This window comes from Homarus americanus, unplaced genomic scaffold, assembly GCF_018991925.1.
Source record: "Homarus americanus isolate GMGI-L3 unplaced genomic scaffold, GMGI_Hamer_2.0 scaffold29703, whole genome shotgun sequence".
NCBI classification, from domain to species: Eukaryota; Metazoa; Arthropoda; class Malacostraca; order Decapoda; family Nephropidae; genus Homarus; species Homarus americanus.
The window spans coordinates 127,228-152,500 of NW_024718832.1; positions in this window are offsets into that span (position 1 = coordinate 127,228).

The window sequence follows — 25,273 nt, forward strand, 5'->3', positions numbered from 1 at the left end:
TCACTTCTTTTCTCCATTATAGTAAAGCGCAACTTTCCTTCACCAGTCAACCACTTTAATCCCTCCACCAGTCAACCACACCCTCCTACCCTCCACCAAAGTCAACCCCCTTCCATCCACCATAGCCAACCACCTCCTCCCTCCACCATAATCAACCACCTCCTCCCTCCACCATAATCAACCACCTCCTCCCTCCACCATAATCAACCACGTCATTATCGAACTTTCTAAAATTATTATCCAACCTTTATCAATTATCTCTAAACCTTCTTTTCTCTTGTTATTTCTCAAAGATGTTATAGAAGAGAGAGTTAACCAACACCTGCCTCACCTCATGACCCGGGACAGACAGGTACAGTACAGGTAAGATTCACGTGGTCAAGCTCCTACCTGACTTCCAGGTTAATTGGCTTGTTCACAGTTATTAGCTGTAGGTAAAATGGGGCTCATATTATTTATAGGTCCCCTAATAGTCCTTCTCTTAATAGGGCACAGTCCAATTGGTCCCAGTCTATTAAATCTCAGTTCCAATGGTCCCAATCCTACTATCCCATTCCTACTAGTACTCATTCCTATTAGACCCCAGTCCCAAGACCCCAGTGCTATTAGACCCCCCACTAAAGACCAGGAACCCCCTTACGACTGAATCTCATTAGCATCGAAGCCTCTATATATATCTCGTCACCTACAATTACCTTCACCCACCGACATACAATTACTTACACGCGATTACACTAAGCTTGTATAATTATTTACTCGCGTATTATAACCCCCATCCGTATAATTACCTACAACACGCCCTATAATCACCTCCACGAGATCTGCTTCCTGTCTGGCTCCTGTTACCTGTGTTACGGATTGATCTGGGCTGTGTAAATAATGGTGGTGTGTTTGTTAGTGAGTCAACAACAACATCAACAATAATAGGGTTGAAAAATAATCAATAAAATCTAAGAAGGAATAAACAGAAATGAAGAAAAATTATCATAAAATATACAGATTTCTATATACAATTTAGAATACAAATTTATGGGGTAAATATAAAAATAAATAAAACTCAAGTAACACTGAATAAATTGAAATAAATAGATAAAATAGGTAGTTAGAAATATTATGGATAAAGAGGAGAAGATAACGAAAACGATAACAGGAACAGTGCAGAAGATTGTGGGATTATTCACCACTACTATCACCATAACCACCACAACCATCAATAACAATACCACTACCAGCATCACCAGTACCTCATTGCATTATAACTACCACCTTTATACCATCCACCAACACCATCAATATTACCAACACCATTACTAACACCCATCACCCCTACCACTACCAAGTTCCACCACAGTCAATATCATCCAGCCATCACTTCCACTACTACAATCTCACCACACCACACCACACCATGCACTACACCACACTATACGTTACCACACTCACCACACACCACACACTACCACAGTTCAATAAGCACACCACAATACACCAACACTGGGGTGACAAAAGGGTGATATCACTACTAGTCACTGGTCGTCCGTCGCTGTTTACTCAACCCACCCCGGGGAGCCGCGCGACACACACCTCTCAAACCTGTCGTGTCGTGTCGTGTCGGATCATATTCTTTATGCCTGTGGATAAACTTACCCCAGCCTTTTCGAGAATATTAACTGTGTTTTACATCTATACATCGTGGAGTTTCGTCGTTATACATCGCGTTGTGTTGTGTCGCAAGTTTTCATGTTCGTGCCATAAATCAGTGGCAGTACTGAGGAAAGCGGGCGAACGTTGGTCTGGCGTATCTTCGGTAAGCCTGTCACTGAGAGGGAAGGGGTAGGAGGGAGGAGGAAGGAAGAAGAGCCCCAGGAGGTAATGACACACTGTGCTAAGGTTGGTTGTTTTAAGGTAGATCGGTGTGTAAACCTCCGCCTGGCCACCATCATCTCGCCACCATCACCATCGGCACCATCCTCCTCCTTATCATTCATCATCATCATCATCATCATCATCATCATCATCATTTATCATCACCACCACGATCATCTTCCTCTAATCATCACTAGCACCATCATCCTCATCATCCACCACTACCATCGTCATTAGCACCATCCTCCTCCTCCTCACCATCATCATCATCATCTGGATGCACTATCTCGTGACGTCAATGACCGTTCTGGGAATCAGCGCGTCATCTAGATGTGGCCAGACCTTCCCCATTTAACTCAGGCGTCACTCAAGGGCCAGACAGGTCCCTGCGAGGCCGCGTCACTCAGGCCAAACTGGTCCACTGTGAGGGCCCAGCGTCCTCAGGAACCAAACGGATCCACTGAAGACCTGGCGTCCTCTAGGTTAAACTAAAACGTCCATTTTCATCCAGCCATCCAATTAAACCTCCCACACGTCACTCAGCACCCAGGAAGAGTGTCAACGTTCAGCTGCAGTGAACATGGCATGTCAATTCCTTACTTTACAACCGACATACTTTTTGTCATGGTGTCACTTTGCAATTCAAGATGATCGTCCATTCGTCACTTTGCAACACACATATATTTGTTCATGCACTGCATAATACCCAGGTGTGTCAATGCATCATGTTGCAATTCAAGATGATCATCCATTCGTCATGCAACACACATATTTGTTCATGCGCTATAATACCCAGAGTGTGTCAATGCATCATGTTGCAATTCAAGATGATCATCCATTCTCACTTTGCTTACACATATTTGTTCATGCGCTATAATACCCAGGGTGTGTCAATGCATCATGTTGCAATTCAAGATGATCATCCATTCGTCACTTGCAACACACATATTTGTTCATGCACGCTATAATACCCAGAGTGTGTCAATGCATCATGTTGCAATTCAAGATGATGGTCCATTCGTCACTATGCAACGCAGAGGTCGTGTATTCTTCATGACTCCGCCACCTACTCCACCTCTCCCTTGAGTCGATCGCTACTCACTCCTGGACTCCGGCCACGAAACCAAAACAGTCAACATTTTCTTCACTCCCTTTACAGCATCTCGTTTTTCTTCCTCCATAACGAAAGTACGTCTCATGTGTACTCTCTGCCCCCCCCCCCCCCTGTACTACCCATGTATTCCCCAAGGACAGTGAGGAGGCGACAAGTGGTTTATGGTGTGGGTGTGAACTGATGGATGGTGTATTGGTGAGTCAGAATATTGTCCCTCCATCAACCCGACCCAGTACGTGTTGAGAGAGAGAGAGAGAGAGAGGGGGGGGGGGGGAGAGAGAGAGAGAGAGAGAGAGAGAGAGAGAGAGAGAGCTACTTCACCAGTTCCTGTACAAGACTCAGATTCTATAGGAACTCTTAAGTAAATTATTTCCTCGTAACAAGTGACGTGTGAACACCTCTTAAGTGAACTCCTTCCACAGCCATGAATGTTGTTGTGTAAGTGGCGTCCAAAATACACTCACCCATTTGTTTTGTCTTTGGTTAGTATAAAAATATACATTAAAAATTTGGAGTTTAAATTTGAATATTAAAGATAATTTAATTTTCTTTAATTTTATAATGTTAATATTTGTTTCTGATTTGAATACTTAATATTTTAAAATAATTAAATATTAATAATGTATATGTTTCCATTTTAGGATTTCTTTAAGTTTGATGGAAGTTATGACGAGACACTAAATTTTTTAACAGCAGACAGACAGACAGACAGACAGGGGCAGACAGACAGACAGGGGCAGACAGACAGACCGGGCAGACAGACAGACAGGGGCAGACAGATAGAAACCAATAACGCTCTACAAAAATAGGACTATAAAACAATAATAAAAACCAGTAGAATATTATAAATGCCATTAACATCTTTGGAAGGAGAAGAACTTGACTGAAGGCCGTGAGGTGTTGTCGGCGGCGAGGGTGTTGTCAGAGGTGAGTAAGCAGTAGAGGCCAACACTGTGTTTATTGACATTATCTAGACATTCTTTATACTAATGCAGGGATATAAATAGACACCAGGAGAACGACCCCTCAGTGCTGGTACACGTCAGGGGTGGTTCACATGATGCTTACACGTTAAGAGGTTAGGTTGGGTTAGGTTTGGTTAGGTTAGGTTGGTTAGGTTTGATTTGGTTTGGTTAGGTTATATGTAAGGATAATAAATACTGTGTGGCTTCATTCTTAATGTGTACAGGATGATGGTGGGTGTGTGTTGTGTGTGTGTGTGTGTGTGTGTGTGTGTGTGTGTGTGTGTGTGTGTGTGTGTGTACCTGTCTGTGCGTATGCATAGCTATTCAGTATCAGTGAAATTAAAAACATCAAAGCAAAACGAAACATTGACTGTTAAGAGAAAGAACACCCTAAAAAAAGGGTCCTTCACTCTTGGTATAACAGCCGGACGCGCGCTAGTGTACCTGTAAGGCTCGACATAATTAGGTTGTTTACCTGTATGAAACCTAAGACTTTTTTCTGGTGGCCGCGGGTCTGCACTAGTGTCTCTTCCCATCAACTCCCAAGTTTCTTCAAGTTTTCAGCAAAGGAGAGGGAGAGGGAGGGGGTGAGGGGAAGGGTGAGGGAGGGAGGGAAGGGATGAGGGAGAGGGTAGGGAGGAGGGTAATAATAGAGGAACAACGAGGAAGGAGGTGGATACGAGCGAAGTAAGAAGCGGAAGAACAGAGAATTATGGAGAGATTGATAAAAACACACACACGCAAAAACAAGAACAGGTGTAGAGAGTCATGAAACAGGTGTATAGGAGACACCTCGAGAAGACACAGGAGATAAAAGATAAGTGACAAAAGACGGATGTTGATGACTAAAAGTACATACACAAAAAAGGGGAGGGTGGAAGGGAAACAACGACTGTGGAAAAAGGGAGGAGAGGAGAAAAAAGGGAGAAGAGAGAGAGAGGAAGGGGGCGGAGGGGGTGGATGCAGCTGTCTCTATTCCTCAAACTGGCTGGACCTTGACACCTCATTCTCCCCCCTTCCTCCCTCCTCCTCTCTTCCTTCCCCACCCCCTTTTTCTCCATCTCTCCTTTGTCGACTAATGCTTTCATTTGACCCGCTTTCCTCTTTACCAGCCTCCTCTTGCGCCTTTAGCAACCTCCTCCTATTTCTTTACCCAGCCTCCTACTCTTACCCAGCCTCCTGCCCCTCTCCTTACTCAGCCCCTCCTCTTCCTCTCTTTACAGCCTCCTCCTCCTCCCCTCTTTTCCCGTTACTTCTTTTAATTCCCATCCTTTTTTACTTCCCAGCTTATTTCAGATTTCCCCATTTTCTTTCATATTTTCTCAATTTCCTTTATTAACCAGTGCCTCTCCCCTTTTCCTCCATTTCTCTCATCCTCTACACTATATCTCCTCCTCCTCCTCCACATTATCTCTCCTCCTCCACTATATCTCCTCACATCAAAGGAACCCCTGAGCTAAATTCCCTGAAATTCTTGCCTGTTTCTTCCAGATGCATGATTCTCTCCTGTGTAATTGAGGATAGTTCGTCTCCCGCCACCAGAGGGAGACACTCGTGCTACTGCTGCTGTTGTTGTTGTTGATGGTGTTTCACTGTCTGGTTCACTACATTACGATAGACTACGTGTGTTATGGTTTAGTTTCTGATTCTAGAGTTGGGTTAGGTTAGATTAGGTTGAGTTAGGTCAGGTTGAATTGAGTTAAGTTAGCTTGGATTAGGTTAGGCTGAGTTTCGATGAAGTCAAATTTTAGTACACATTTGTCATCAATTACGTCAGAGTTAATACCTATTACATTTAAGGGTAGAACAAGTGTCAATCACCACAAACACCCTACCCTCTCCTACGGTCAACTAAACAAATAGTCTATTAGGCCAGGCAGGAGACACGGGTACCTAACACAAGACTCCCTACACAGCCAACACGAATTTACCTAACACAAGACTCCTACACAGCCAACACGGGTACCTAACAAAGACTCCCCTACACAGCCAACACGGGGTACCTAACACAAGACTCCCTACACAGCCAACACGGAGTACCTAACACAAGACTCCTACACAGCCAACACGGAGTACCTAACACAAGACTCCTACACAGCCAACACGGTGTACCTAACACAAGACTCCCTACACAGCCAACACGGTACCTAACACAAGACTCCTACACAGCCAACACGGGTACCTAACACAAGACTCCTACACAGCCAACACGGGTACCTAACACAAGACCTACACAGCCAACACGGGTACCTAACACAAGACTCCCTACACAGCCAACACGGAGTACCTAACACAAGACTCCCTACAGCCAACACGGGTACCTAACACAGATTGGGCGGACTTCCCTACACAGCCAACGGGTACCTAACACAAGACTCCCTACACAGCCAACACGGAGTACCTAACACAAGACTCCTACACAGCCAACACGGAGTACCTAACACAAGACTCCCTACAGCCAACACAGGTACCTAACACAAGACTCCCTACACAGCCAACACGGAGTACTGAACAAGACTCCCTACACAGCCAACACGAATTACCTAACACAAGACTCCTACACAGCCAACACGGTACCTAACACAAGACTCCTACAGCCAACACGGGTACTAACACAAGACTCCCTACACAGCCAACAGGAGGTACCTAACACAAGACTCCCTACATACAGGTACCTAACACAAGACTCCCTACACAGCCAACACAGTGCCTAACACAAGACTCCTACACAGCCAACACGGAGTACCTAACACAAGACTCCCTACACAGCCAACACAGATTACCTAACACAAGACTCCTCACAGCCAACACGGAGTACCTGCTAACACAGGACTCCCTACACAGCCAACACGGAGTACCTAACACAAGACTCCCTACGCCAACACAGTACCTAACACAAGACTCCCTACACAGCAGCCAACACGGAGTACTACCAAGCTCCCCTACACAGCCAACACGGAGTACCTGACACAAGACTCCTACACAGCGCAACACAGTACCTAACACAAGACTCCTACACAGCCAACGGGTACCTAACACAAGACTCCTACACAGCCAACACAGGTACCTAACACAAGACTCCTACACAGCCAACCCACAGGAGTACCTAACACAAGACTCCCTACACAGCCAACACGGGTACTAACACAAGACTCCCTACATTAGCACGGGTACCTAACACAAGACTCCTACACAGCCAACCTGGGTACCTAACACAAGACTCCCTACACAGCCAACACGGAGTACCTAACACAAGACTCCTACACAGCCAAACGAGATTGCATAACACAAGACTCCTCTGCAACACAGGTACCTAACACAAGACTCCTACACAGCCAACACAGAAGTACCTAACACAAGACTCCTACACAGCCAACACGGAGTACCTAACACAAGACTCCCTACACAGCCAACACGGAGTACCTAACACAAGACTCCTACACAGCCAACACGGAGTACCTAACACAAGACTCTCCTACACAGCCAACACAAGTACCTAACAAGACTCCTACACAGCACGGAGTACCTAACAGACTCCTCAGCACTACTACAAGACTCCCTACACACACAAGCCGAGTACCTACAAGACTCCTACAGCCAACACGGAGTACCTAACACAAGACTCCCTACACAGCCAACACGGAGTACCTAACACAAGACTCCTACACAGCCAACACGGAGTACCTAACACAAGACTCCCTACAACCAACACATAACACTCAATCAGAAGGTCTCAATCAACAGGAAACACGGATATACAAACCAGACAGAGAAACTTACACAAAGATCTATCACGAGTCCTCAGGCCAACAGGATACTCGGGAAGACAAGGAGTCGTTAATCCATACGTCCGACAATTACGCGCTGCTCCTACAAGGCGTTAATAGAGTCCTGGGTGTTTGTGATTACAGAGTCCTTGGTGGGAGATATACACGGGGAATGTCGGTGTGTATTTCATTATTATCTATGTATTATTGTATTTTTACGGTAATTTTCATACACGTGTAGGTGGAAGCGTAAACAATGCCTTACTGTTGTCTTGGTGTGTGTGTGTGTGTGTGTGTGTGTGTGATTTTACTATTAAGTCTAAGTCACATTACGGAACACAACTCCTGAGCTATTATTAAGGTCAAAAGGTCAAGGATTTACAAATGGAATCAGTATCAGGTGTGGGTTGGCGTCTTCCTCAAGTGCAGTTTGATTTAAGTTGGCTGTAGGGTGGCACTGAAATCTAGCCCATACTATGCCTCAACCTAACCTAACCACGATGACTGGGACACAGGATACTTTAAGAACTCAAGTCCCGGTCGTAATGGTTGGGTTAAAATAGATTACGGTTAAGATTTAGAGTACGGTTATGTTGTTAGGTTAGACTAGGGTTGGGTTATGTTATGTTAGGTTAGGTTGTATAGAATTAGGTTTTATTAGCTTAGGGTAGGTTAGGTAGGGTAAGGTTAGGTTAGGTTAGGTTAGGTTAGGTTAGGTTAGGTTAAGGTTAGGTTAGGGTTAAGTCCCATGTAACCAGTCACTGTTATATATGTGGCTCTTTATACCCATCAGCGCAGTAAACTCTCACTAAACCAAGACTCACACGTCCCATCTCAGCTTATAAAGGAAGCCAGAATTTTTCGTCGATGGGGGATACTTCTTAGGCCTAACGTCACAGTCCTCACCAGCTGGGTACTAATGTAACAAACCGACCCTCCCCCTATCAACCCCTCCTTCCCGACCCCACCCGTCCCACCCTACCCGCCTATCCCCACATCTCCAGCCAGAAAACTCCTTCATAAACCCTCAAGGAAAACCTGCCATTTGTTTCAGCCACGGAAGACAAATTAAGCATTGTGGAATATTTCATCCCGGGGAAGAATGATGGCCGCGTGTATGCTAATGATCCAATTATGGTGAAGAGGAAAATATCACTTTGTTCATTGTTTTTTGTTGTTTCTGTCTCTCAGAAGTAGAACGAGACCAACATAATGATGCTCAGTGAGAGATGGTGTGCTGAGCCGTAGGGAAAGGGGGTGGGGGGTGGTGAGAGAGGAGGAGGGTGTGGTCAGACGTTAGGCCGCCAGGAAAAAACGTTTCGGCGGTGAACGTTTAGACTTGAAACGTTTGTAAAGGAACCAAAGACGTTGTTTCGACTTTGGAGAAAAGGTTGTACTGTAAATACATAAGGAAGAGTTTAGTGATGACAGACGTTATAGGGCGTGGAAGAAGCTCGGAGGTGCTGAACAAAATATAATAAATTAAAAATTCTCCACAGTATAACAAACCTCTGCACAATAACCACATCTTAAACCTTCACAACAAATAAAGAGACGGAACTACAATAAGTGCAACAAAACAAAACAAAAGATGTAATGAACCTAACCTAACCTAACCACAACTCGCTGCCTCTAAGTTCTAAAAGAAGTGATAATAACTCTTAAGATATGTGTTATACGGCACAAACAACCGTTCAAACGCTATTCTAATGTATTTGTATATAAATGCAAAATTATTATCTACTCTGCATTTGTATGTCCACTTGCATTATATTATACAATATTTACATTTGATTTCAAACAGCTTCTACTATTAACACCAGTAACACCGGACAGCTGACCTTGACCTGGGTCACCTCACCCAGAGGAAGGAACACTTGGCTGTATTTGGTGGCATTTGAAGTGCATCCAATAAATTAAAATATTTGCGTTTGTATTTAAATGCACAAGCTGGTGTAAGCCTCCCCAATTACACCTATCCATCTATCCCTCTACCAAATCAACTGGTTACGTTCCCCACCCGTCTATCCTCTATCCTCACCCCAAATTCATAACTACGCTGGTCCTCCACTGACCATCCTCATCCCTCCCCTCTCCCTGGATTAAGCAGGAAAAATCCTCACCCAGACATTCCCACTATCCCTACCCTCCTGTGGGTCAGCTGGCCTGGATCCTAACCAACACTCTCCCTCCTATCTAACCCACACACACTCATACACCCCCATTCTCTTCTATTCGGCCCATACTCTCCATCCATCCCTCCTATCCGACCCTATCTGCACCTCCCCTCTATCCCCTCCTAACCTCCACTACCCACCCAGGGCACAGATAAGACCTCCCTGGCAGGCAGTCGTGTAGCCAGCCAGACTTGGCCTCACTCGAGACCATAAAGTCACCGAACTCTTGGACTTTATCTCGTCTCTGGTCTCTTCATTCCAAGATTCCAACATTCCGCGATTCCCAGATTCCAAGATTTCAGAAGCCCAAGATTCCAATATTTTTGTTAAGATACCATGAATCTAACGTACCAGGATTCCAACTTTTCAATATTCCTGAATTCCAGAACAACAACATTCCTGGATTCTAAAATTTCAGGTTCCAGCTATCAATTCCTTGTTGCACTGGACAAGATAGACTTTCCGCTGGCGTAAGGCTGGAATGGGAATAGATGGGACAGGAATAGGGGTGAGAGGGAGGTCAATGGGACAGTAACAAGATGAAAGGAGAGTCAAAGAAAATAAAGAAAAGGTAAACAGTAGAGGAGGAATGGAAAAAAGGCAATAAGGAGCAGATTTAATTCAGTCAGTCAATCAATAGTGACGACTGGTTGGATATCAGTCAGGTGAGGCTGGTTGGTCAGTCAGTCAGTGGTGAGGGCTGGTTGGGTGCAGTCAGTCAGTCAGTGGTGAGGGCTGGTTGGTACAGTCAGTCAGTCAGTGGTGAGGGCTGGTTGGGTACAGTCAGTCAGTCAGTGGTGAGGGCTGGTTGGGTACAGTCAGTCAGTCAGTGGTGAGGGCTGGTTGGGTACAGTCAGTCAGTCAGTGGTGAGGGCTGGTTGGGTGCAGTCAGTCAGTCAGTTAGTGGGGTCGCCAGTAGATGGCATCACAGGATCCACATTTGGGACACTCCAGTCTTAAAGGAGGTCGAGCCACCTCTAACAACTTGGAATCATTATCAACTCTTCCACCCAAACAGAGACGGTACTCTCTCTCTCTCTCTCTCTCTCTCTCTCTTCTCTTCTTTCTCTCTTCTCTCTCTCTCAAGGAATAGTATTTGATGTGATATATTTTTTTTAGATTATGATCACCTGAAGATAATCTGCTTATTTCACGAGGATTAAACATCGTAAAGCTACCTGGGGTTAGGTTAGGTGGTTAATCCTCTCAGCTGAACTAAGCTGGGGTCTAATCTTTCAGGGATTGTAAATAAATGAAAAAATACACAAAAGAAATGAACAATATTATTTTTTTATGGGAAGAAAGGAAGGAATGAGAGAGAGAGAGAGAGAGAGAGAGAGAGAAGAGAGAGCGGACGGTGGTGTTACGAGTTCATTATGGTCGGACAGACAGACAGACACACAGACACACACACACGTACACAGCCGCGGACGGACACTAACACAGACAGATAGCTGTGTAAAGCATCACTTGCCCGGCTATTTATGGTAGTGACCCATCATCTGCCCACCTCACCTTCCTCTTACTGTGTCCGGCAATATATCACGTCTTGTAAATATGTTCACACACACACACACACACACACCAGGGCTGTGGAGGTGGAGTCAGGTAGGTCGGAGTCGAGGAGTCGGAGGAAATCCTACACCACACTAGGTCCTTTCCTCACTCCTATTCACTGCAAGTCCTTCCCTCACTCCTACACAATACTAGAAGTCCTTCCCTCACTCTACACCACGCATGTCCTTCCCTCACTCCACACAACATACCAAGTTCCTTCCCTCACTCCTACATCTACAAGCCCTTTCCCAACTCCTACACAATACTCCAGTCCTTCCTTCACTCCTACAATACCAGAAGTCCTTCCTCATTTCTACACACAACTGCTAGTCCTTCCCTCATTTCACACAACACTGCTAGTCCTTCCTTCCTCCTACACAATACTACAAGTCCTTCCTTCACTCCTACACAATACTAGAAGTCCTTCCTTCCTCCCTACACAATACTAGAAGTCCTTCCCTCACTCCTACACACAGTCCTTGTTTTGTGTTTCATTACAAGTCCTTCCTTCCTCTACTAAGTCTTCTTTTACTTCTTACATACAGAAGTCCTTCCTTCACTCCTACACAACACCGCATGTCCTTCCCTCACTCCCACACAACATACCAAGTTCCTTCCCCTCCCTCCACACAATACTACAATCCTTCCTCCTACAATACTAAAGTCCTTCCTCACTCCACAATACTACAAGCCTTTCCCACTCCTACACAATATAAAGTCCTTCCTCACTCATACACAATACTAGAATCCTTCCTTCACTCTACACAATACTAAAGTCCTTCCTTCCTCCTACAAAGTTCTTTAACAATACTGCAAGTCTTTCCCTACTCCTACACAATACTGCAATTCCTTCCCTCACTCCCACACAACATACCAAGTTCCTTCCCTCACTCCTACACAATACTGCAAGTCCTTCCCTCATTTATAAACAACATACCAAGTCCTTCCCTCACTCCTACACAATACTGCAAGTCCTTCCCTCACTCCCACACAACATACCAAGTCCATCTCTCACTGCTACACAACATCCCAAGTCCTCCCTCGTCTACACAACCCTGCACGTCCTTCCCTCACTCCTACACAACCCTGCACGTCCTTCCCTCACTCCTACACAACACTTCATGTCCTTCCCTCACTCCTACACAACACTTCATAACCAGGGCTGTGGAGTCGGAGTCGGAGTCGAGGAGTCGGAGGAAATTTCGGCTTGTGGAGTCGGAGTCGGAGTCTGTAAAATTGTCCAGACTCCGACTCCGACTCAAGCTATTCTGTTCCTAAGAACAAATATATGAACTCAGACATATTCATTGCAGTGATTCCACTGATCCCACTAATTTTCTTAAATTATTAAAAGAATTTATTTCCATTTTATAAGCATTATTATGAATTTATTGTAACAGGCACAGTATAGCACTATAATTTTGGACGATAGTCTTTTCTTTACCATTTGAAATTTTGAATTATATCAAATTTTGTTTCGTTGAAAACTGCACAGAGGCTCTCAGCTACACAACAATTAGCTACAACCTGTTTTTGGTGAGATTAAGGCAAATTTAATTTAATAACTTAATCATGTAAGGTTTATCCATTTTCCTTAATAAGGTATTCATTTCTTTAATGTACATAAATATATAACTTTACTTTAAAAGGAATTGTAGGATCATCATTTAGATCCACATCAGATTATGAGCTTAAACAAAATTCATATGCTGAGATCGAACTTTTAGATATACATGTAAATGGTGTTTTCTAGTTAATATCTTGAATTCTTAATAAATTTATTTTTCTTTTGATTGAAACTTTGAAAGTCAAGCCTATCATCTTTTTGTAGTTCTTAAATATCGTCCAGATCATTAATAAAGCTGTAGCAGTATAGCCACGGTGTTTTACTTTTTACCTATGCAGGTTACAACATACAAATTACAATTAGGATGGTAGAAATAGTTGTTACAAATAGGCCAAGGAGTCGGAGTCGGAAGCATAAAAATTTAAGGAGTCGGAGTCGAAGGTTTTGTCTTCGACTCCACAGCCCTGTTCATAACCTTTCCTCACTCCTCCACATCACCGCATGTCCTTCCCTCACTCTTACATAATATTGCTTGTTCTTTCCTCACTCCTACAGTGCTATAGTATCTCTACAGTAGTCAGTAGATAAGATTTCAACACACTGTTATAATCTGTTTTAGTATTTATGTGGACGTATTTAACCAACACTTACATATATACAATACAACTTTCTGTCATGTTTGGTATACTGAGTTGTTTTGAGAATGTTCATCCTTTACTGTACTCTTGATCGTTTCTCTTGTCCATCTTGATGTTGCCTCGTCATCTGTGCACCAAGTTATGGTCCTCATCCTCCCTGCAGTAGTATTTTCTGTCAATACCTGTGAAATTAAAATTTTATTAAACAAAAATAGTTTTTTTTTGTATATAGTGCAGGGCGACAAGAGTTAAAATCACTCTTTCTTCATACTGTTATGCCAGCACTCCTCTTTATCAAGAATTTACCACTAGTCAAGTCACAAGTCACAAGAGTGGTCACAACAACAAGCAGGGTAAACACTATAATGACTCTTATATTATCTCCACCAGGTTCTCAATAATAACCCTCAGATTAACTCAAAATATAGGTATCATGTTGAAGATGAATCATGAAATGCATAACTTAGCATTATAAAGTTAAGAGACCACAAACAAAGGTCAAGTAAAGGAACAATTTAAGTACAGTACAGATGACCACAGCCTAAATTAACCCAAACCCGAACTAAAAAAGTACAAAAGTATACACCACTTATCTCCCTATAAATATATCCTGAGTCCAGACCAATTGTACCACACTTGCACCACACACTATCACCAGCCAGGCTCGTCTACCTCCCTGCACTTGCCGTGACCCACACAATGTGGATACCATGCCGCCAATTACCATACTATTTTACCTAACAAATGCACAACGTTAAGCTGATTTACTTATTACATACTATATATATATATATATATATATATATATATATATATATATATATATATAACATATTAGACAATGTTTACATACAGGAACATATATAAAATATAGTCCTACCTACTGAAGAAGCAGTGTAATTACCTCTCAATCAAATACATTCAGTGCCTTATAAAACTCCCTCCCCAAAGATAAAACACTTGTGTTTTATTTTCAGTTTGGTGAATGAGATAGAGCATTTGCTACGAAATTCTCTCATTCCCACACAACATACCAAGTCCTTCTCTCATTCCTACACAACATATCAAGTTCATCCCTCATTCCTACACAACATATCAAGTTCATCCCTCATTCCTACACAACATACCAAGTCCATAACTCACTCCTACACAATACTACAAGTCCTTCCCTCACTCCTACACAATACTACAAGTCCTTTCCTCACTCCTCCACAAAACTACAAGTTCTTCCCTCACTCCTACACAAAACTACAAGTTCTTCCCTCACTCCTACACAATACTACAAGTCCATCCCTCACTCCTACACAATACTACAAGTCCTTCACTTCTACACAACATACCAAGTCCATCTCTCACTCCTACACAATACTACAAGTCCATCCCTCACTCCTGCACAACATACCAAGTCCTTCCCTCACTCCTACACAACATACCAAGTCCTTCCCTCACTCCTACACAACATACCAAGTCCATCCCTCACTCCTACACAACATACCAAGTCCTTCCCTGCAGAGTTAATCACCATCTATTAAGTCTCTGATTCTTGTTTTTCATTCGACTTCTGAACTGTAATAAATTATGGTCACTGTAAACTAATATTCTCTGGTAGGTATTGCCAAGATATATGTTAAACTTTTCCAGTGCCATAAGCAGAGCCACAGCTTCTTTCTCTATTGTAGAGTAATTCCATTGCTCCAGCCCCAACATCACTGGTAAAATATAAATTTTACTTACGACCCATTCAAAATCCTGTCTCTGCCTCGTCCAGTTCAACACGACTTCAGTCCATCTGGCAGTCGAACCCGAGGCCTCCATCATCCACAACAGGTACCTTGCCAGTGAGCCACCATACTGTGTTGAATAGTATATACACCAGTGTCAACATTAGGTCGGGTCTAAAAGGGCATACATATTTTAAATTGCAATTTAGAATTTGTAACAGTCTAGAAAAGTTGCTCCTATATAAAGTTTATCAAACTCCAACATTTGGTATTAGTCTTGTATTATTACAGTAAAAGATGGCACCAATTTGCGGCCCTTAACTAATACTACGTAGATCTATCCACACTATTAATACTGAAATGTGCTCCTTAATTTGGGTTACTTGATCAACAAACACCTTTCCCTCAATACCTATATTTTGTTCTTTTTCCATCAGTATATAATATAGTTATCTCTTATTTTTCCTCTTCAGTGTACAACAGTTTACATTACCCATCATCATCTCTGACGTTTGCCTCCAGCTGCTGGAGACTGCCCACCATCCGTGCCTCCACACTCGCCTATTTTATTTTTCTAAGTCGCGCATTTTCACCTATATGAAGGCGCCAATTCATGATATAAGTGTTAACAAATTATGTTTGATTAATATTGTTCACTTCTTTGATAACTGCCCTGTTCACACGGCACGAGAGATGAAGCGCTGGTCAGAGGAAAGGTCGAATGAAATTGACCTATTGGACTGGCCATCTAAATCTCCTGGTCCATATTCAATAAGTTTCTTTCAGTTAAACAATACAACTTTTCCTTTACCCAATAGAATAATAATGTTGTATTTTTATTGAAACATTTAACATCACAAATATAATATTGTATAAGGCCATTGCTTGTGTTAAGAGATTACTATGACTGTTTGTGAGTGCTACCCAGACCTCAACCCTATAGAGACCATTTGGACCCAGATAGTGAACGCGTGGGAACCTGAAGACAAGCTAAACACTGGTCCCGACTCCTCCTACACACCCAGGACGAGTGTGAGCAGCTTGTGAGGAACCAACCACCTATATAACCTTGTGTCTCAGTCCCAAGAAGGGTCCAGGGGGCTATATAAAAGGGAGACCATTGGACAGGCTATTGATATTCTGTATGACCTGTGTTGGTAAATATTAAAAGCAAATGTGATTTCCACCCTCGTATTTTTCAATATTTATCCTCATATCTACGTCATTATAAATATCTAATTACTGGTGATTAAAACCTGAACAACAACTTAAAAAAATGATAAATATAGAAATGGATGGTACATTATAATAATGTATTAGCCCGTCAGACAGACCGTAATACTAATATTAATGTGGGCTACAAACATTATGTTTACATAATTACATCACCCACAGTAACTAGCCTGGGGAACCCCACTGGTTACACAGCCCCACTAAGATTTAACACCATCTACGCTGACCCTCTGCGTTCTATCGGTGAGCCATGATTATATCCAATTTAAAACTTCCCCTCGATACCATGAGCCTTAACTTTTCTCAGAAGCCTCTGATGCGGTACTCTGTCAAACGCTTTGCTAAAGTCTAAGTAAATAACATCGTAATTTTCGTCATTATCTACTACCTCGAAGACTTTCCTGAAAAAAAACGTCAGCTGATTTTTAGACAAGATTTCCCCTTTGTAAACCCTTGTTGAGAATCGTAGATTAATTTGTTTTTCTTTAAATGCGATCGGATGTTATTTGTTATAATTGATTCAAGAAATTTCCCCACTACTGACGTTAAACAATTCACGCTTAGATTTCTCCTGCACGACACCCGTCTACAGTGACCGTGATCGACACGAGACTAAGTGTGCTAACCTAGGTTTGTTATCCCCATGGAAATATCACATGTGGAAGCCTGGTTGCAACAAAAGCAATCCAGGCTGGTCTATTGCACCTAAATGGTTAATTCAAGTCACGCTTACCAGTTTTCCTTGCCGCGACAACCGTCTACAGTGACTGTCAGTGACGCGAGACTGTGTGTGGTAACCCAAGAGTACTGTTTGTTGTTATGGCCGTGGAAAGAAGTTCTTGTGCGGAAGCCTGGTTGCAACGAAGGCAATCCAGGCTGACAGTAAATGTATCACTTGAAGAATTAAGGCTCTGTTAAGTCATACCCATAGTTGAGTATTCACATGTGTTCTCAAGCTGAAAATTCTCTTTTAGAAGATTAATTTTATTACAGCGTGAACGTGAGTGATTCATATATCCATGCAAATTGTAAATCATTGTATGGAAGCTTGACAAATGTAAGTGCAATTATCTGCCCGTATCTGTGATCCTATCTTATTATTACTAAAGGTAATGACTGATTGGTTATGACAAAGTATAACCAATAACTTAGATGGATGTTGGAAATTAATGGAATTCATTAAATCATCATTTATCAAGTATAAATCATGGAATGTCGAGTGGTGGAGTGAACTTCTACGTAGATACGCCATAATCTCCTGTAAGTAACCAGTGTGAAGGTATCGAACTCTACGGTAAGAAATAAGAAATACGACATATTATTATCTTTATATAATATAATCCACTCATGTACCACTCAGCCACCCAAAACCATGACAACCAATGAAGACTGAAGGCATAATGTACACAGTTGAGACATCTCTATTACGCCGACTGGGAACAACCTCTTATAAGGTTTGATCATGGACACGATTAGGTGTTAATCTAATGTTCATAATCCTCTAAAGCCGTGTTAATGGACTCCGTATAAATGCTAAACCGGATAATGGTCTAGGAGAGAAGGTCGGGTTAATCAGCGTGGGTGGTCGCCTTGTTCTGGTACCTAACCTTAAACTCCTACAACCAAATCACGTTGAAATGGATTTCTACCCCAGTGAAGCTGTCAAGATCATTCAGTATAATTAAGTCCCAGTCATCAACATTTCTATACAATTAATGGACTATCGAATTGACGTAGATTGGGGAGAGAAATAAGTTGTAAGGGAAATATACACAGCGACATACCTTATATTTTTCAACACCAACACACACATGATGGCGTCTGTATTTTATAATCCTTGACAACTGGATGTATTAATTTAGGAGCATTTTGTAAACGTTAACTTCCGTCACACATCCACTAATCGCCTCGACCGTCTCACTACTGGCCGGCTCCCTCCCTCCACGTCTGGCTGTCCCTGGTCTAAAGTTCGTCCACATCTCCACCACACACTGAACCATCTCCAGTACGAACATACGCTCTTGTGGTGTTGAAGCACATGATATAAAGTGTCACTTGCGAACCATAGTAATAACACTTAATCGGATGGCTGGCGTGGCCATATTTGTTTTGCTTAATTTGACACCATAAGAAAGTACTGATACCTTCCAAAGTGACAACTGAGAGCTCGACTCCCAGACACTGAACCACCCGATCGAAACTTCTATCTAACCGACGCTCTTGTAATGATAAGGACCGGATATTACATGTAAATGCTCACTAACAGAAAAACTGAGTTGCTTCTGCAGGAAATAATGGGAGACGTTTTTTAATCAGCAGACCAACAAAAATCACAGATGGTTCAGAGAAATGTGGCTCCAAGCTCGACTCCTGATTCAGCGCTTCGTTTGTGGTACCCAGCCACTCAGAACTCTCGATACAGATTCAGCGCTTCCTTTGTGGTGACCAGCCACTCAGAACTCATGATACAAACGACAGGTTGACATATTCCCATAGGTAGAGGTTCGGCATGATGAATACATTCTGAATAAATTACACGTAATGTCATGAAGATAATCAGAATTTATTGCATATGCCAAACAAAGATTTTTATTTGGTATATTACGATATATTTATTTTTATGAGAAAATCTACAAAATGGCGTAAACGAACCGAAATAACAACTAATTTGTACCAACTGACACTGCTGGCAGTGAAGGCGGGCGGGGGAGAGGGCCCAGGGGTGGTAATGTGTGGTGTGTGTGTGATGATGAAATGAGGATGATGACGATAATGATGGCGTATATGTGATGACGATAATGATGGCGTATATGTGATGACGATGAAGATGAATGATGATAAATAATGAATGATAATGATGGTGATGATGAATAATAATGATGATTGATGCTGCTGAATGATCCCCAGTTATTATAATACAATTCATCATCACTACACACACTTGGTTTGATTTACAGGGGTGAGGTTAGGTTAGGTTTCATTTCACCCCACATTATGGCTTCGTCCCCGTGCAATAATAACCTACCTCAGAGTTCCCCATTTACTATTTATCAATGTTCAGTCATACTAATTCCCTCAGTGGCAAACCTGTGGATGAAAGGCTAAATATAAAATGATAATACACGCGTAGTTGCTAGTGGCGTGGTTGCTAGTGGCGTGGTTGCTAGTGGCGTAGTTACTAGGGGCGTATCCAAAGGCTGAGTATTTTTTGTTTACCATATATAAGAACACCTGCTATCTTTGGTTAATAGCCATCTTAATAGCAGTATTAACTGTCTATACCACATGCTAACTTTGGTTAATAGCCATCTTAATAGCAGTATTTTCTGTCCGAGCCACGGCATCCACAACTCCTGTACACACTGCGGAGGGCTACACTACCGCCTCCTCCTCCCTGGACCCCACAGTACACAACTTATCACATTACCTTCACTCAACAGCTAATAACCACAACGTAGAGTCCTGGAAGTCCTCACGACGCCACAAACACGAGGTAATCCACAAACAGCAAACGTAAAACATGGAAATAGCGATCAAATACTGTATGACCACACACACACATGTTGCCGCCACCACTGCCGTACTTCTAATGATCACTGGCAGGTGGCGAACCCGAGGTGCTTCGATTCCTTAATTCATTGGTTCGCTTTACTGATTCATATGAAAATAATCGACTGGACGGCGGAGAGAACGCCTTACACGATTGGTCCGTCATCTATAATCTCATTAATTTTCTTAAATCACTTCTATCCACCATTAGCTAAAATAAAACTGATAATTATTAACGAAAGACAGTCATGAGTTTCGAAGCTTCGTCAACGATCCGCTCTTACGTCACTAAACTAGTCCATAACCAAACAAACAGTTGGCTTCCTCGGTTAGCATAAGAGTAATACTTCCATAACAATTTTTATTATTATTATAAATATTATTATTATTATTATTATTATTATTATTATTATTATTATTATTATTATTATTATTATTATTATTATTACTTGAGGTCTTAGGCCGTGAGACGTGAGTTAATGTTCGACTGATGACTCGCTCTTTGCTCATGAAAAATATCAAAATCATCAAATATTAATATATTTTTCTTTCTAGGATGTGTAGATGGGAGGAAGGGTGGGTGGATGGGAGGGAGAGTGTGTGGATAGGGGAAGGTGTGTGGTTGGAGGTAGGGTGTGTGGATGGGAGGAGGGGGTGGGTGGGAGGAAGGGTGGGTGGATGGGAGGGAGAGTGTGTGGATACTGGAAAGGGTTTGTTATTTATTTTAGATTGTTTGGCTCTCTGAGGCTGGCTTGAGGTTTACGGCTGACTAGCTGAAGTGAACGGCTGGCTGGCTTAAGTGAATGGCTAGCTGGCTGAGGTGAATGGCTGGATGGGCTGAGGCAAATATCTGGCTGGCCAAGAACCCCACCAAACAGATCCTCAATGCCAGAAAGGCTGCATGTCGTCATTGGCAAGTACTGGGCAAGAACTGGCTCCAGAATGTATCTGCACCTGCGCCAGTGTTGGTCAAGTCTGGTCTTGAAGGAGCTCACTCTCGGTGCTGTCACACTCTCTGGCAGAGTGTGCCAAGAGTTTACAAACTCAGAAAAAGTTTGCCTTGACAATTTTCCGAACTTGTGGCTTCTTCAACCATAAGCTGTGACCACCCGCCCCGCTAGGCTAGTGGGCACGTCCCCCAGCTCCAGGTATGAACCCTCGACTGAGTAATGCCCTCCGAGTTGTTTATAAACTTCAATTAAGTCGCCCCTTGACTACCTGTAGTATAAGCTAGGCAATTCCTGTAGGGGGAGGGATATAAAATTTGCCCCACTTAAGAGTTTGATAAAAAACAAACAAATATGAATCAATATGAGTGTATTGTATGTGGAGATTAAAGATTCACATGGTATACTGTGCGTGTAAACTGTGAATATAAACAAGTACTGTGTGTACTTGTACTGTATACCTGGAGGAGTAGACGTAATGGTGAGGGTTTTTTGGGTGATGACATTGTTGGGTTGATTTGGGGTGACGGAAAGGGGGGGAGGGGATGGTTGGATGGGCGGGTGAGAGGGGGGGGAAGATGGATAGATGGGTGAGAGGTGGGTGGATAGTGGTGAAGGGGTTGGTTTCGGTGGCAGGTGACTAATTATAAGAGGCGTGCTGCAGGTGTATATTATATGTGCACACTCAGGTCCACACACACACGGGTATTATTAGCTTGGAGTTTGTTAGTAAATCACCTGTGAGAAGAAATGATCCCTTCTTAATGGGGTCGAAGACAGAGGAGGAGAAGGAAAAAGAAGGAGGAGGTGGGGGATGAAGAGGAGGAAAGAAAGAAGTAGAGGAGGAAGAAGGAAAGGAGGGGGACGAGAAGAAGGAGAATAGGGTGGAGATGGAGAAGGAGAAGACGAGTAGGAGGAGAAAAAAACCCAGGAAGATAAAGAAGAAATGATAATATAAACAAGAAAAAAAATAGAAAAGGGTAGAAAGAAAAACACAAGAGATGAAGACAGTATGAAAGTAATGAAGAAAGGGGAAAGGGGTGTTGATGAAGATTGTCGGACGAAGAGAGAGAGAGAGAGAGAGAGAGAGAGAGGGAGAGAGAGAGAGAGAGAGAGAGAGAGTAGTCTTGGAGAGGTTTCGGGACCCATGGGTTAAAATTGCCTTAACCTTCCACTGAATCGCTCAACATCCCTGGAGTCCAGCTCAAAAGACTCCAAGAAACCTCACGTTCTACCTCTTGGAGTTAATACCGTGACAGACGCGTGGTAAAACAACACATTATAAGATTAGGTTTTTGTAATGAGTGGGACAGTGCATTTGGTCAGGTGGTGGTGAGCGGTCGTCAGTTCCGCGGGACATCACTTATACGGCTTCTGAAAACTGTCTACAGGTTCACCTTACCTGACCTCCTGAAGCCCACTATTCCATATTGACTTAACATCGTATGTGTGTGACCCGGGAAATAGTGGCAGTGACCATAGTGATGTTAAATTGACCGGGTCGGCTGTGAGTACGACGCTTCCGTGTTAAAATGACATTAAACATTGGTTCATCGGTAAATGGCACTCTTGATGGCGTTTGACACTTTTCTCAGCCAATAATAGACGCTTGGACTCCTCTGGACGCGTCCCGGCTGACACACCAGGATTTACTACCCCGCTTCTCTGTTCAAAATCGTGCATCAGGGACCCGGAGCCTTGTAGCCTGCACACTAACACTTTGTCTACCAGGTTGTGTCACCAAGTGGACACATCAAGACATGGTAGACACACCACTACAGTGCTAGACAAGATTTATACTCCGCCACCACACGCCACGCTAATATATCAACATAGCACCCCCACCCCCACCCCCAACCCCCCCCCCACCCTCAAGTCAACACTCATAAGTCAACAATCATACATTAACTGGTGATTTTCTCCGCCCATATTTACGCCAGGCCAGCCAGCGAGGTGAACAGTAAGGCAGTACTCGTGTTCTCTTCCTCAAGTTTATTTAGCGGAATTGTTTAACGGAATTTGTTATAATTAACGTAATTTAAGATGCTTTAAAAAGACTCCTATGCAGGCATTTTGTTTGCACTTTCCTTCACTTGAGAAATGAACTCAAAAATGTTGGTTACCCTAAGTGCACCGTTTGATGACCTATTCCAGCTGTCACACTTTGGTTGTCTCTATTTAAACACAACATTCACTAGGTGTTCCCAGCAAATCAAACTCCTGTGTAATTCTTGATTACCGAAAGTGAATTTTTTTTGAATCCCCTATAAAAAAATAGAGAAAAACAGAAACTTCCAAGCAATAACACAGTTTGGTTGTAAGTTGTAAACGATTATACATACTTGATGCTAGTAACAGACCAAAGTAGACAAGAACCTTATTGAAATATTTAACACACTACACTACATGGATCTGTATATGGTAACTACCTATATAACTTAGTTGCTTCATACCTGCTTAGACTGTCACCCTCTCCGCGTATGTTAGGTCGACTGGGGGATACTGCAATTGAAAAAGGAGCTCGCGCCTACAGTACCAGTATTTTGATTTGCGGCCTGAAAATACAAACCAAACGAATGAAAAGTGTATTTATAGACACAAGGAGGAGGAGGAGGTGGAAGAAATGAGACAAGGGGAAGAGGAGGGAGGAGGAGAAACGACAAGAGTGAAGAACAGTAGGAGGAGGAGGAAGCTTTTATCTAGGAACTGTGAATGTACCAAATGAATCTTATCCCCTATTGTCGACATTTAGGAACAAGGAGGTATACACACAAGACCCTGAGACCATCTTGTGTGTGTAAAAGTCATCGTCCCACCTGCAGGTTCTCTGAGGTTGCTACAACACCCCATCAATGGTATATTTAACCCTTTGTGTACGGATAACCGGTAAATGTCATCCAATCACCAACAAGAGTCGTCAGGAAGGAGGTGGAGCTTGGTTCAACACCGCCCTTAGAGTATAAACCTTATTTGGATATTGACGATGGAGCATGGATGATATAGGTGGTGTTGAAGCCGTTGAGATTATCAAAGCCATGTATGAAGATTGCTAATACCATTCCCATTTAATGACACTACATCCAGAGTGATTAAAATCCTCTTGGGTCCCAACCGCTGAGTACATCCACCTGAGTATACAACTTTTATTCACTCGGCATATATTATCTAAAATTTTCTTGCTAAATTCTGACTATTTTATTTTCTCCCAAACTGATTGAACTCAAGTTAAGAAATAACGAGAATATTCGATGTTTGTCGTGATGTTAACTACCAAGAAACGTTTGACAGATGTTAACTACCAAGAAACGTTTGACAGATGTTAACTACCAAGAAACGTTTGACAGATGTTAACTACCAAGAAACGTTTGACAGATGTTAACTACCAAGAAACGTTTGACAGATGTTAACTACCAAGAAACGTTTGACAGATGTTAACTACCAAGAAACGTTTGACAGATGTTAACTACCAAGAAACGTTTGACAGATGTTAACTACCAAGAAACGTTTGACAGATGTTAACTACCAAGAAACGTTTGACAGATGTTAACTACCAAGAAAACGTTTGACAGATGTTAACTACCAAGAAACGTTGACAGATGTTAACTACCACGAAACGTTTGACAGATGTTAACTACCAAAACGTTTGAAGATGTTCTACCAAGAAACGTTTGACAGATGTTAACTACCACGAAACGTTTGACAGATGTTAACTACCAAGAAACGTTTGACAGATGTTAACTACCAAAACATTATGACGATGAAAGACAGGACACCCATATCCTCCTTGTCGTCGTACAGAGGGAGGGCATTTAGTTGTTAGTTGAACTGTGAGGTAACCACAGACATTAACGTGCTCAGGGTTTAGTGTGTGTGTGTGTGTGTGTGTGTGTGTGTGTGAGAGGTGTGTGTGTGTGTGTGAGGTGTGTGGGTGTGTGTGAGAGGCGGTGTGTGTGTGTGTGTGTGTGTGTGTGAGGGAGGTGGGTGTGTGGTGTGGTGTGTGAGGGGTGTGTGGAGGTGGTGTGTGTGGGTGTGAGGTGGGTGTGGGTGTGTGTGGGTGTGGGTGTGTGTGTGTGTGTGTGTGAGGGTGGTGTGTGGGGTGTGTGTGTGTGTGTGTGTGGAGGTGTGTGTGTGTGTGTGGGTGGTGTGTGTGTGGGGTGTGTGTGTGAGAGGCG